Raw genomic sequence first — 13,833 nt, forward strand, 5'->3', positions numbered from 1 at the left:
CCCGCAACCCAGGCATGTGCCCTTGACCAGAATTGAACCTGAGACCCTCTAGTCCGCAGTCTGATGCACTATCCACTGAGCCAAACCAGCTAGGGCCAGGAGTCAGTTTTATACCATACTTCCCCAGCAACACACCTCAGTCCTAGCTCCATTTGGTGATGACAGATATAGAATGTTTATTTATAGCAAGATCTTAAATAGGTCATTTTGAATTGCATGTTTTATTTAAGCGGTGATTTTTGAGAGTTTAATCCTTGTTGAAAGGTTTAAGTTATACTGAAGGTTATACTCCCCTCTATCTGGAAACACAAGTGAAATTTACTAGTGGGGGTTTATTGCAATAATTATGTTTTAAGGCAGTAGATACTAATAGTTTTGCTGAAGTGAAAACATTTCAGAATTACCACAGTGGTGGAGAATTCAAACATATTTACTTTGGATAAAACACAGTGAAATTAAGCTCTGTTGCTATCAGACTAATACAGCAAATTAACTAGCTGTGTTCAAGGCATCCACAATTTCTATATGACAGTAAATATAATTTGTAAACCAATCAATAAAGCAAGTCAAATCATTCACTTCCTTTATCCAGTATAAGCATTAGTATTCATTTATGCCTATGTTAATTTATGTCATTCTTATTATGTATCGAATATAGAAATGAGCATTATCTCATACATATATATGAGAAATAGATCCTGAGGTGAAATGACTTCCCTCTCTACACAGTGAACAGAATTGAATTGTCTCCTCTTTGAAACATAGTTGTTTGAAGTACACCCTCTTAGGGTACTCATCTCTAAGATAGCAAATGTATCTCTGCATAATCTCCACAAGTGTTCCATTTCACTACAGTTGAGAAGGAGCCAAATGCAAGTTTCAGTAAGGGTTGAGATAGTCTCACATGTGATTTATTGACATGCATAGGCCTCATTATGTTGCCTGTTAGGTTTTAGCAAATACTGCCCAGTAAGTTGGTCTGACTGACCCTAGGTGAGACCCAAGACCAGCACACTTAGATTCTTCTGGTCAAAAAAGATGGGTACCAAAGGGAGAAAGGTTGCTCCAAGTGTGGGTGGTGTCTTCCAACCCGGATGGATTTTTATTTAAGCATTTTTGAGGTATCTGTCAATCATGAATAAATTCTCACCTCTCTGTTACAGATGGAGTTTAGGGTAACAGTGGCCCTATTATAAAAGACTGAGCAATTGGTTATTCCCCAGTAACAGAAACTTCTTTTTATTGTCCAAGAGAGCAATAGAAAAAAGATCATCCACTTATGCATCTATCTTATATAGACTATTTTCCCATAAGAATTTAAGTTAATTTAAAATCCCTAGGAAATGGGGGGGGTGGGGGGAAGGTAATAGAAAAATCAGACTCCTTGCCTAGCTGGTGTGCTTAGTGGTTGAGCATCGACCTATAAACCAGGAGGTCAGGGCACATGCCCGGCTTGCCGGTTTGATCCCCAGCTTGCTGGTTTGATCCCCAGTGGGGGGCCTGCAGGAGGCAGCTGATCAATGATTCTCTGTCATCCTTGATGTTTCTGTCCCTTTCTCCCGCTACCTTTCCTCTCTGAAATCAATAAAAATATATTTTAAAATATATGTATCATATATGTATCACCTATATATATTTTTTAAAGACTCCTCAATCCTCTACAGTCAAACACCCATATGCCAGCCCTGCGGACTGGTAATCTTCTGAACAAGAATTCTCCTTCACTTAGCAGATTGCAGGTAAATAGAGGCCAGTAGAAAATTTTTGTTTTTCCACAAATTTGAAAAAAAAAATCATTATTTATAAGCTATGTTTTACTGGTTCTGGTATCTCTTTCTAGATGTTTTAAATTAGCTTGTTATTTTAAAAACATGAACACTGATGCTCAAAGGAATACAGCAACAACAAAATGCAGAGAGCATTAATTAAATGTCAGCATAAAGCCTTAAGCACACTTGATGTCAAAATACAGTAACACCGTTTTTATTGAGGTGTGCTAAATGATTCAGGTAGATGGCAGGTGGGTTACCACAACCCATTAGATTTTTAGGGGGTTTTATTGGCTTTTGTTTGTACCCAGATACTAGCACACTGACTGTGGCAACTTTCTTCCCCAAAGAAATTTTCATTTAAAAAAAAAACATGCAAAATTATGGCCTCTCATTTAGATTCCAGGAGCCTACCTGGGACTAGCCTGTGAGTAGAATGTGGAGCTCACCTTTTCTGATTCATTTCCTATTTCCAGGGAACAAAATGAATCGGGTTCTTTGGAAAGGCAATATGTGCAAATGTGCATCTTTTAATACATGAAAGCTAGCATTAAATACATGACCGTATTGCATTCTTAGATGTCTTCCTTTTGCTACTAGCGGTTGGTGGTTTTCCCATTAATTGCATGTCATTTGGAATGGGGACGCCTGGCTTTACATGCAGATGTGCCCTATTCCTTGTTGAAAAACAAGCCAAATGACTGCAATGATTCCCGGTATCAGATGATAAAAGCAGCATCTTTAGAATTTGTAAATGTGGTGTTTTTATTTTATCCCTTTGTTTATACACAGATTAAAACATGATCCCCCATGACTGCAGCCTGTAATTGAATAGAGTGTACTGAGGCTGCCAAAGAGCAGTGGAGCAATGCTTGAGTGACTTCAGAACGGAGTCGACACCTGAGGAATAAATTTTCCCCTTCGTCTTTCACCATGGCCTTGAAATTTTTTATAATGTTGAGAAGACACAATAAAAATGATATCCTTTAATGAGCAAAGAAATGTAGCTAAACACTACAAAGCCTGCTGCAGGAAAGAAAGATGTTTTCATAGTCCTTGAAAAAAAATTGGGGGGGGGGGAGGATATTTTCCATGTAATTAATTTCATCTTAATTTGCTTAGCTTTCTGTAAAAGATCATCAGATGGAAATTGCAATATTTTTTTTTATCTTTTGTATCCCCCTGAAGTCTCAGCATAATTTAGAACCAGGAAAAAGCAATTCTTTTGCACTTTGCATGCAAGTCACAGTTTTCTTATTGGGTTCCAAAGGATTCCTGGTCTCCAAGCTCCAGTGCACAGCTGCTACTGCATATGTTGCTGCTGAAAATGAAAACTTGCTGAAATAATCATTCCCTATGTTTTTAAGAGGCTGTGTTTAAAGTACTACTTGACACATCTCATTTCTTTAGGGAGCTTGAATTCGTATCACAAAAGAGCAGAGCCAATAAAAACCTAAGATTTATATTTTTCTTTTCAATATTGGAGAGTATGAACGAAAAATCCTGACCATCACTGATCTCAGAATTCTTTAGAGCCTGAGGTATTGTGTGTACTTTCGTTTCTAGAATGCAAAACTCAAGTATACATCAACACTGTATATTGAATGTAAAATATGGACACTTTTCCATGTACATGACTTAAAAATATAAACGTTTTGTACATACAAAATTAGCACCATTTATATGTAAAACCATTAGAGGCTTTATTAAGTTTTTTCCTTCTATGATCTTGCTACTGATTATTTCCAGTACCTTTTCAAATAAGTAGCAAAAGTAGGAAAGGAATGTTTAATTGCTTTACTAGCATATAGAATTCATACCAGTTACCCTAAATCACAGGTTATATGAGATCCCTCCAGATGTGCAGAGATACCTCCAAACCTAGATGTCCATGGACTTTTATTTCTTCTATTACATACACACAGAAAAAGACAGTAAAATTAGAGCTCCCAACCAGGACTTTCCAAAGTTGACATCGCATCCCTGAGATGTGAAATTTAAAATGTGAGTTACTGGAAAAGAACCTGGGCAGAATTCACCGACAGCTTGAAGAACAGTTACCTTCTAGGGCTTCCTCCCTTACTCTTTGCAAACAATTCTTCATGAATAAGGATACCATGGCAATGTCCTCAAAGCCCCAAGCATGTTTTGAGGAGTTTTGTATTTTTCTCCAAATATTTTCCCCACCATTTGGATTTTTGGACTGTCAAACAGAAATGGGAAGCATTTCTAAATAAAAACTTGTCCTACATGTGGTTTTAACCCAATAATCGTTCCCACATTGAATTTTAAAAATTTCTAAAGATTTTTGTGTGTGTTTTTGTTTGAGAGAAAGATAAAACAAGTTGCATTTGAACATTTCCAAGGTTTTGTAAGTAATATTTATGTTTAAATTTGAATGCAAAGTGTGGAGAATTTAAGGTAGAATGGAATTCGGTAATTACAGAGTCTCCTTTTTGCTAAGTCTTAATCAGTGTGGAATAAGATCTGCCTTTGGTGGCTTCATTGTGATCAGATGATGTCAGCAGATTGGAGGCAGGAAAGTAGATATATATGTTCCTTTGATGTTTTTCTTGGGAAAGTTGCAAGTGCATTCCACAGGGAGAATACATTTCTCCTTGCCTGCTTAATAGCCCTAGAGACACAGGAAGTGACCAGTATATCTCTATTTAGTTATTATGAACCATTCACTTTCTGAATAATTCAATGATTTATTGTTTCTTGATTAGGAAGGTTGTAAGTGTGGCCAGTGTAAAATCATTTCTTAAAAAAATTCCTTGTCATTAACTGCTTAAAGGTGAAAAAAAAGAAGCTGTGATATGACCTATTTAGCTCTTTATAAATAAAACTTAACACTGATCAGATACTCTGCTACCAGGATGGTCCTAACAATTCCTGAGGATCATGTTTACCATGTTATGATCCAGTTTATGTCCATGGTTGATTCTCAGTAAATTCATCTTCTTTTTCCAAACCCATTGGAAGTTAAAATGATTTCAATTACCGTGGTTACTAGGTTTAGCTGATGGATGAACTTATTATATTTTCTGTAATTATTCACCTATCTTAATAGAAAGTTCAAGTAAACAGTGTGAAATCTAAAAAAGAACATGTTTCAAAAACCAGATACAGCACACTAGCATTAACTAGAATTAAGTTTTATGTAGACTTAATCATTCTGAATAAAGATTACAGCTCAAATGCTTCTAAACTTCTAAAAAACTTCTAAAAAACTTACAAAGTTTTAAACTTCTAAACTTCTAAAAAACTTACAAAAAATTACTTCTAAACTTCTAAAAAAATTACAAAGGGAGAGCATTATTCATTATTATTTAGCACATCTGAGAAAAATACTTTACACATATTTACTTTCCCCAAACTGAGGTTGTGACAATAGTTTATAAAACTTTTTTACAAATATCTTCATTTGAGAGGAAAATATGTTTTTAAAATATAGAGCCAGTTGGATAATCGGTTGCTTATGTGGGACCTGGCAAAAGAAATAACAGAGAATGGAGGGTTAGTCCTGTAGGTAATAGAGGGGAAGGCCATGATGTATGGAGCCTGATGTGACACGACCCATTAGACTTGGCCAGAAGTCAAGAGCGACTTCAGATTTGCCAGCCTTTAGATTTGGGTAGCCAAAAGGAAAAAGGCTATATAAACAGAAATAGGGAAAACAAGAATTTTTGGATACTAAAATAGATTCAGTTTGGAATCTTTTGAGTTTACTTGAACTTCCAGGTTAGGGCATTTGGATGAGAGATGGAAACAGCTGATAGCTTTGAGGTATTGAGACTGGAGATACTGAAAAGTACTCCTCTTTATTCTTATCTCTATCTATATCTATAGATTTAAAATAAGAAATTAATGTAAAATAAAAGAAAAATTATGTAAAATTCGGCTATCCAGAAATAAACAAATAATAATATAATAATATGATACAACATTCTCCAATCTTTTTACTACATGCACACACATGCATGAATGTGCTTTTTAGGCAGTCATTTACATGCATAACTATTCTGTTTTATAAACTGTAAGCAAGCAGCTAAGATGTTTTAGCATCAACTTTGTCCTGAAGCCCTAGAGTTAATTTGTCACTTTGTGGCCAAATTACAGTAATAGTAGCTAGGAGAAAAAATAATAGACTTGGAAAGCACCCTTGCAAATTCCAGTATAGTAAGTGTTAGTAAATCAGTCTTGTTGTTGTTTTGTTTTCTTATGTATTTTGCTTTTGTTTTTGTTATTAATGTATCTTGCTTTGAACTGGATTGGAGGCAAAATAAAATGCAATTCAAGAACACCACTGTATATTAGGTTAATACATCAAATCAAAATTGTCCCACTTAATCCCTTCCACCTTCCACATGCTTACTCCTCTTCAGTCTCATAGATGATTTCAGCCAAGTTCAAGTAAATGCTGATTAGGATGATCAAATAACTGATGGGCAAAACAAATGTCTTTTCTTTCATGATGAGAAAGGGAGCTTGCTTTAACTTGGTACCCATCACAATTATGGCAGTCCCATTGGTCCTGTGGTAACCGTTTTAGACAGTATAGCCTCAAATTGCTAATTTTCAGAGGTCCCAAACAGAATTGCAATTTCCTGTCTTGTCTTCACAGAAGCACACAAGAAGTGAAAAAAATTACTCAGGGAAGAAAATTGCATATAAATAGCAGGCATGACAAATACTGCGTTAGTCTGTGCTCCAATAACATAGTCTGAAAATACAAAGAACAGTGAGTATGTGTCCCTTGTGTCTCCAGTGAGGAAAACATCCAAAAGTTCACAGAGCTCAGTTGTTTTTCTAAAATGCCCGGTTAGGAAAATCAATTAACTAGGCATAATGGGCCCTGTGGAGAAATTGCTTCATTTCATTGGAACAGAAAAAGAAAATGTGAAAAAAAAAACACAAATAAAAAAACATCTTTTTCTATTGCTTTACCCTCCTACAAGGAGAGAAAGAGAGAGAGAGAAAGAGAGAGAGAGTGAGGGAGAGGGAGGGAGAGGGAGAGAGGGAGAGGGAGAGAACTAAGAGGTGTCATCTTGCCCTAGTGCGTTTGGCTCTGTGGATAGAGCCTAGGCCTGCGTACTGAGGGGTCCCAGGTTCGATTCCAGTCAAGGGCTTGTACCTTGGTTGCGGACACATCCCTAGTGCGGAGTGTGCAGGAGGCAGCTGATCGATGTTTCTCTCTCATCCGATGTTTCTAACTCTCTATTCCTCTCCCTTCCTGTCTGTAAAAAATCAATAAAATATATTTTTAAAAAATAATAAAATAAAAGATGTCATCTTCACCTGGTTAAGCCTCAACCACCAGTTCTGAAATCCCAAGCTCTTTTTCAGAGAATTCTGATGTTTATGTATATTTCCTGTGCAGATTTCTACTTTTTATGGCTGCTACTGAGTCTTGGGAGTCCTGGTCTCTTAAGATTGGCTTCTAAATAGAATGTAATCTCTCCAAGTTAGTCTTTCTGTAGAGATTTTGAAAATAGACTGAGACTTTTTTTTTTCAGTTTCAGTGTCTATGCTAATGGTGGCTGAAGGGGTAAACAGTAATGCAAAATTACACACACAATCACACACACAACAAATACTAGTATTTTCAGAAAATTTCTAACTTTGCCTGGATGATTATCCCAAATATCCAGAGCCTCTTACTATCTTTTACTCAGCGGTTCTCAACCTGTTGGTTGCGGCACTTTGGGGGTCGAACGACCCTTCACAGGGGTCGCCTAAGTCCATCGGAAAACACATATATAATTACATATTGTTTTTGTGATTAATCACTGTGCTTTAATTATGTTCAATTTGTAACAAGGAAATTGGGGGTCACCACAGCATGAGGAACTGTATTAAAGGGTTGCGGTAATTAAGAAGGTTGAGAACCACTGTTCGAGCATGAAATTAATCAAGCGGCTTTCCTTCAGTCCTTGGACCTTCTCTAGATGATAGAGTACTTTGTGATTTCACATCTGGTTGATTCTGCTGATACGAGAAAAAGTGTGCATCCACAGGATCTTTACATAAGCCTGATCTTACGAGGGGGTTGCATTTCTAGAGATTACAAGAGTCTGACTCTATCTGTTAAGTGCCTTCTACTCTACAGGTCCAAGGTAATGGTAGGGCATTTTCTCACCATGAAAGTGCTGAACCATCTAAATACAATCTGAAGGCCTCAGATACCACTTATGGATTTCAATCCTAGGTCCATCAGATATGGCATAAGTGAGTTAATCTCACTCTGCCTTCAAGTCTCACCTGTAAAAGAAAGATCATACTATTACCTACCTTATGGGGAGACTGGGGAAATTCACTAAGTTAATAAATTAAAATGGCCTTTTACATTGTAAGCACTGTAGAGTTATTATAATTGCCTCGATTCATTGCAAAGAAGTTTTGTTTGTCCTACAGTGGTGTGATAGGGTGGATTGTGTTCCCCCCACACCCCGGATTCATAGGTTGAAGTCCTAACCCTTGGAACCTCAGAATGTGATTGTATTTGAGGATAGGTTCTTTACAAAGATAATAAGTAAAAATGAGGGTGGGCCTCAATATGACTGGAGTCCTTTAAGGAGAGATTGGGACACAGACACTGAGGGAGGAGCATGTGAAGACACAAGAAGAAGATGGACATCTGCAAGACAAGGAGAACCCTTAGGAGAAACAACCCTATCAGCACCTTGATCTAAAATTCTAGCCTTCAGAATTGTGAGTGAATTTCTTTTTTTTAGCACACCAAAGACTATGGTACTTTGTTATGACAGCCCTAGTAAACTATTACAGTTGGACTTCAAAATTAAAATTTCCTAATAAAGGTTGTTATTTGGGGACTCTCTTGAAAATCAAGAGATCTGACAATGTTGGACTCTCCTGGCTGGCCTACCTAGAAACAATCGGTGATAGTTGAAAAATAAATATTGTTGTCTTTAAAGAGGGAATGGGCTCCCATTGACCACGGGCCGCCATTTCCCATTTTTTCACATCCAATCCACTGGCCCCATAGGTGTCTAGGGAACCTGGTCAAAAGGTCTAATTCACTTTGGGTGATTACATATGTTGGTTCTTATTCTTTAAAACTTAACTAGATAATCTTTGGTCTAGAACAGTGGTTCTCAACCTTGGCTGCACATTAGAATCACCTGGGAATCTTTTTAAAATCCTGCTTTCTGGGCCTCATCCTCCAAAACTTCTGTTTCTTTGTTACTAATGTTGTGGCCCCACCCCATAACAAAGAAACAGAATTTCTGGAGGATGAGGCCCAGAAAGCAGGATTTTAAAAAGATTCCCAGGTGATTCTAATGTGCAGCCAAGGTTGAGAACCACTGGTCTAGAAAAAGACTTTCTCCTGCCCTGTACCCATGGAAACCTTCATAGAGATGAGAACATAGCATGGGTGGGCTTAGGTTGTTCATAGCCACGTCTGTAATTCTCCTTCTTTCTCTCCTACCCAGTATCAGCAGTAAAATATACATTTTAAACGTTACATCACATGTGCATGTGTGTGTGTATGTGTGTGTGACTCCATGTTTGAAAATTCAAAAGGACAGAAAACATTTCAGTTTTTAAACAAATTTGGATATCATGTATCCAAAGACTCCATTTTCCTGATTCTGGCTCAAAACTCATCCACTTTTTTGGGTGTAGTGCACTGCCACTTCATTCTGAAAGGCACCCTTCTTTCTAAGACACCAATCAAAGGCTCCATGTGACCTGGCCGCCAGTGGGGTTCTGCTGTGAACCCATGCTAAGCGCCCCATGAGGAGGAAGGCTCCTGCTCACAGGCACTTCTTTTCCTGGGTTGCTGCTACCACCAGAAATGCAGTTTTTCACTAACAGGCTGTAAGCACTTGTGAGTGAAAGGGAAGGAGGGAGAACGAGGAGCGTGCCCAAAGTTATTCCAATAGGCAAGCTCCAAAGTATACTAAGGTTAATACTGCCTAATTAATGACAGCACCAAATGGAGCCAAAAGCGTGAAGTCTGCAAATGGCTAATAATGAGGGCTAGATAGATATACCCTACTTTCCATGGATGTTCCCAGGGCTGGCTGCAAAATGTAATTGAAGTAAATGGGGTTTTCTGCTTCTTATTCTTTAATTTAATGCGGAGAGAGTGTTTGCTATCTCCTCTTCTTACCTCAAAGAACCTCAATTAATTATAGCAAATCTTACACCAGGTAGTGTCACCTCTAGAATCCTTGACACAGAAACACTTGAAAGGCGTTTCCAGGCAGGGGAGACATGGCCATAGGCACACATTCTGTGCACATCGATCTCTTCGCAGGAGTGGCTCATGGACTCTACCTGTGGGTTTGGGGAGGAGGAAGGGAGATCGTGGCTTTCAACTCCTCACACTTGTGAAAACCCAGGCTTTCCATTTCTTTTAAACGCTCAAATCCAAATCATTTTAAAATAGCATCATCCTTTATTGAAAACAGCCAATAAAATAGGATCTGAAAAAGCAAGACAGATTTTAGGAACAAGGGATGTCCCCCCGTCTTTGTTTTTTTCAGCCTTGAATTAATCACAGCTGTCTTTCACCAGCAAAGGTTGTTTTTATCTAGCATGCTTTAAATTAAATGACGACAACAACAAAAGGAGCCATCTGATGTTATTGGAGCTCCCATAACCTGCCACAGAAAAGAGGGAAGCCTTAGCTCCGTGCAGCTAAGGATCCAGCTTTTAATTATACCTTCCCTGTGTTTTCACCAACTTTAGTTTGCATTTCAGAAAGCCTCATGGAAGGATTCCTGCAGCTGACCCAGGCCTGGTGGGGAATTTCTCCATCAAGTGAGTATTGATGAGCTGCAAAGTTCAGTGAACAGGAAAATTCTGCTCCTTTTATTGCCAATGTGACAGGTTACTTTATTACCATGCCTTTCACAGCAATTTAACAGTTACCCTGGTAACGGATTCGGTGAGGTAATGGGATCACAGGCGTTAGAGTCCAGGCAGGCTGCCTCTCGGAGCAGCCATCTGCTGGCTGCCGTTCCCAAGGCCGTGCCCCTGGAGCCCTGACTATCCCCGCACAGGGCCGCGTGGCAAGGAGGCAGGTGGAACCACAGGCCTGTCCTAGTTAGCTGCACTCGGGTAATTTGTCTTTCTAATTCTATTGAAATAATAATCAGGATTTGTTTCTGATTAATTAACTAACCTTTTGGTAAAAAAGATTAGATAACGAAATTGCTGCCTATTCAGAGATAATGAGATTTTTATTACTCTGTCAAAAGAAAAAAAGTACATTTATGTGTCACCAGCCACTGTGTCAAGAGGGGGGGAGGGAAAGCAGAGAGATTTAAGGCTTTGTCAGATGTGTGGATTCCCCCACAGAGGAAGGGTGTGCTTGCTTCCTTCTGTAGCGCCCCCCCCCTCTTATTTGAAACCTTTAGGAAGAGCTGTTGAAACAGCAAACAACGTAATAAACACGTTTAGGCCAATAGGCTTTGGGGGAGGGTGCTAATTTGTTTTAAAATGTCTCCTAATGGAAGAGAAATGCTTGGGAATCTCGGGAAGTTGCCTGGACTCTGGGTGTATTTATGCAAGTGTGAGAGTGTGAAGAAAGCAGTAAAATCTCCGCGCGAGTTTTAAAATGACATATGTAGACAGGCTGCGTCTCCTCTGCCCACCGAGCATCGCGGCCCGGCCAGGCAGCGCATCTGTCTTCTGGCAGGAGGTGTACTTGGGCGGCGGGAAGGGGAAATCACCCGAGCTTGGCGGGCGGGGAGTCACCTGTGACTGTCACAGGTAGGCTGCGTGAGGATATGAATTATTCTAACTGCTGAGGAAAAAGGAAGCAGCTTTTTTTCGGCCCGTTTCACCCCAAGACACACAGCTGGTCGATTTAACCTTTTCTCTTAAGAAGTCACAGCTCAATCCTTTGTTGGGGGCGGGGGGAGGGGAGGGAGGAGGGGGAGAGGGACGAGGGCGGCATTGGCTTTCTCAGTCCTCTGGCTTCTTCCATGTTGCAGCACCACTCCCTCCCCCCCCACACACACACAAAACAAACAAACAAACACCAAAAAAAACACACCAAAAACTAAAAAATCTACAAAACCCCAAACAAACAAAAAACCCAACCCTAGGGACAGCACTTCCCTTGGAGAAAGAGGAGCCACACAGGCCGTGTGGCAGCCAGCGTTTGTAGGGAACAAAGCATAGTCTATTTCCAAATGAAGTTTCACAGGGTTACAATACTGTTTTAATTACTAAAACCTGAAGGGGAAACCCAGTGCCAGTCTCTTCCTGCGAAGCAGTAAGACCCGGCCGTGGGAGGGAGGCCCACAGGGAGCTGGGACCCAGTTGAGCATTTGGCTGAGGTGTATTTGTGTCTCTGCCTTTTCAGATTCAATGAGACACTTACGTTTCTTGTGACATCCAGTGGCCTCAGCTGCCTCGGTGTGTGTGTGTGTGTGTGTGTGTGTGTGTGTGTGTGTGTGTGTGTGAACATGAAAAGAGATCAAATTCTAAAAATGCAAGTTTCTGTTCTGAATTTCATATGGTTCACAGACAAGATGAAACAGACTCAAAAAAGAAACAGAAAACCAAGTGATGGGATCAGATGTGAACATTCCAGAGCCTACTTTCCTGTCCTGGGTTCCCACTCTCCCTCTCCCCTTTCTTCTCAGTCCCTCCTGCACTTCCTTTGCCAGCTAACAGGCTCCATTTCTGATAACAGATGCTCGACAAAGAAAGAGAAATAAGACATTAAAAGGGAGAAGACTGCTGGCGCGATGGGGATTTCTGATAGCTCATTGCCAACAGCTTTTCACAGGCTCACTACCAACTGAAGAGAAAGAACAGGCTGGGGCAGGAAGCCTTTGTCTTCATACTCCCAGTGAACTATAGGGTTAATATTAGCAATTATTATTAAAATTAGCCAAATGTTATTAAATGATCTCTGTATAGAAGAATAAGTATAGTTTTCCCTTTGGCAGACAATGACATCTGCAGCTCTACATTTTCACGAAATGACTATACTTAACAAAAACATGACTTCATTTTCATGGTATTTCTTTTGTGCCTAGGAGCAACCCTGTAATTGTTCACTTCAATTACAACGTTACTATTTTAAACTGAAACCCATTTTATCTGCATGCCAGCTTTTTATTTGTTTTACCAACTATATCTATTTCCATTACTGCAAGGCTGATGGTTTGTCTCAAGAGGAAATCAAATCCATTAATTCAGAAATTTCAAGCCCGACTAGCTCTGCCATAAGCAGCATTTCTTATGCTAATAACAAATGTGCTGTGACTGAAAGGAACTGACTGGCCCTGTTTTTTATCCTAACTTAAGCATTTATGTAAGAAGGCAAATCTAATAGTACTCGGAAACTGTAAGTGTTATTATGTATAATTCACTTTCCTGAGATCTGGACAGGGCTCTGGTCTGTGTGGCCCTGGTTTAAATCAGGCTGCCACAAGACTTGAACTCACCTGACTTTTTCTATTTAGCCAACATATTGCTTCCCAACAGATACATCTAGCATGAAACTCGATTTATGGGCCTTGCGTTGTTGTTGTTTTAGATTATTCTCTCTTTTTTTTTCCTTCTTGAATAAGAGGCTTTTTTCAATGCAAGGAAAAGAAGTCATTCTGTGTTGAGGTGACGTGCGAAACGTATCCCTGTTGTAGCACTGGCCTGAGACAAACCTGCCCCGTTCTGCTTCTTTCTTAATGTGCACTGTTCGGGTCCTATCACATGGTTTGTGTTCAATTAGCTTGACTCGATAAAATCTGACTCTGACCCAGAAAAGAGAGAGAGAGAGAGAGAGAGAGAGAGAGAGAGAGAGAGAGAGATAGAGAGAGATTGCTCCTGACTCCTGCATCAGCTTAGCAGGCTCTGTGACCTGTTTATGTCAGTGGTAAAGTGTAAGAGATTCCTATCGCAGAACCACATCATCTTCTGGGATCTGAAAAAACACAGAAAGCTCTCCAGGACCCTGGCCCGCCTTTGTCACCACAAAGCCCTTCAGTGCTGTCAATCAGTCCTCATTGGGAGCTCTTATACACCAGGCATCACAGATAAGCTTTGGAGAGTAGACAAGGCTTTTCAGAACTGC

This window comes from Myotis davidii, unplaced genomic scaffold (assembly GCF_000327345.1).
Source record: "Myotis davidii unplaced genomic scaffold, ASM32734v1 scaffold159, whole genome shotgun sequence".
Lineage (NCBI taxonomy): Eukaryota > Metazoa > Chordata > Mammalia > Chiroptera > Vespertilionidae > Myotis > Myotis davidii.